Below are 2,262 nucleotides of genomic sequence, written 5' to 3'. Positions count from 1 at the left end.
TTGATTTCAGCCCTGAGGTTGATTATTTCCAACTGTCTACTCCTCTTTGGTGTGTCTGCTTCTTTTTCCTCTAAGGCTTTTTAGGTGAGTGATTGAGTTGCTTGAATGAGATGTTTCAAATTTCTTCTTGAAGGCACTTGGTGCTATGAACTTTCATCTTAGCACTGCTTTCATCATATTCAAGAACACATAAAGAGGATCCAAGATGGCGGCAATCAGTGCACACTGTTTTCAGAGGAGCTGAAACTCCAAATTGGTGAGTCAAGGGGATGCGGAACCCAAAACGACTGTACGAGGAGTCGGGGAGAATGGGGACAAACCCTGATCTGAATCCAATAGGACACAGGTCAATCGCGGCCATCTCTGTGGACTTCTCCTGGGGAATCGATTCCTGGGCACTTCCCTGTAATGGACAGAAGCAGTGGCAGAGGTAGCCAAGCTGACAGCAGCTGTGAAGGAGGCCTAGGTACAGCAGCCAACAGAGAAGCTGCGGCTGAGTTACCGGTATTATTCTGGAGTTACTGCAACTATCAGCTGAAGCTGAGGAGGCACCACACAGTGCACACAGCTTGCCTGCACACAGTGCTGTCTACTCCAAACACATGTCTCCCTCCTTGATATTTGAGACTGAGAACACTCAAACCCCTGGCATTTCCCCCATGACCTCTGATCTCCAGCCTTGCCTGAGGGGGAAGCAGCAGAGGAAGCACATAACACTTCCCTTCTCAGAGAGCAGAGCCCAGCCTTCTGTGCTCACAGTTTCTAGCACAGTGCACAGGGCCGGGTACACAGAGCCCAAAACAGAGTACTTGTCCTGCCTGCAGCATCAGCCACAGACTTCAGAGTCCAGCCTGCAGAACCCTCCACAGACTGGAGACCACTGGGTATTCAGGAAACCTGTGCAGGTGTTTTGTGCCCGCCATCTGCGCTTGCTAACCTCGCCAGCATCCACATCCCCTCCTGCACTTGCTCCGAAACCCCCATATCCCAAGCTCCTACACTATCTAGCACTCCCCTTCAAGACGTACACACACACACACACACACACACACACACACACGCACACACGCACGCACGCACGCACGCACGCATGCACGCACTCCCCTGAAATATCGAATCTGCACCTGTGGTTTTCTTCCCTTCGGTACAACTTAAACAGCAACACACACTCTCAAACTAATGGACCTCCCTGATCTTCCTGAAGAATACTCCAGAGAACAGAGAAAGACATTTCCAGTCTGAACTTCAGACTCAAGAAAAAAAGAGTGAGGATCTCATATAAGCAAATGACCAAAGGTAGGGGTAAGAATCACCCAACAAAAATCAGGACACCATGGACCCACCACCAACCCGTAAAATCAATGGACATTTTAATTCAGCAGAAACACAGGAAAATGACTTTAAAGCTGTGCTTATGTCGTTTTTAGAGGAACAAAAAGAAGAAATGAACAGAGCTCTCAAAGAAATGCAGAAGACTATAACTGCCCACATACAGGAACAATTAGAGACATATAGAGAAGAAACAAACAAACAAAAAAATAGAAGCCACATTGACTCAGATGAAGGAAATTGTGCAAAGCATGAAAACAGAATTAGATTCTATAAAGAAAACACAAACAGAGAAAACCCTGGAACTCGAGAACTTACAGAAAAGATCAGTAATCACAAAGGTAAACAGCACCAATAGACTACAAGAGATGGAAGAAAGAATCTCAGTTGCTGAAGATACACTGGCTGAAACTGATTACTCCCTCAAAGAAAAGGTAAAATCAGAAAAGTTCCAAACACAAAACATACACGAAATCAAGGATGCCATGAAAAGATGAAATCTAAGAATAATAAGAATAGATGAAAGAGAAGACGCCAGGTTCCAAGGACGGGAAAATATTTTTAAGAAAATCATAGAAGAAAAATTTCCCAACTTACAGAAGGTGGGGCACAACAAGATGGCAGTGCCAGGAGAACAGGGTGTCTGAGGAGCAGGACAACATTTTCTGTACAGCAACCAAGAGACTGAACTCTGGGCCCTAAAACAACAGTGATCGTGTTTCCCAGGTGAGAGGAAACCCCCACGGCATGGGAATCAGTCAGGACCACTCTCAGGTCACCCAGCCAGAACCCAGAAGGGATCCCAGGTCATGCAGGCACTAGCTCCCCAGACCAGAGCCACATGCCTAACTGTCCTGATCACCTTCCCAGGTTGATCGGTGGGCACAAAAAACATCACAAACAGGGAGTCCCTGTCGCAAGAGAATCCACAGG

This window comes from Meriones unguiculatus, chromosome 5, assembly GCF_030254825.1.
Source record: "Meriones unguiculatus strain TT.TT164.6M chromosome 5, Bangor_MerUng_6.1, whole genome shotgun sequence".
Lineage (NCBI taxonomy): Eukaryota > Metazoa > Chordata > Mammalia > Rodentia > Muridae > Meriones > Meriones unguiculatus.
The sequence above is the reverse complement of the archived record's forward strand: the minus strand, read 5'-3'. Positions refer to the sequence as shown.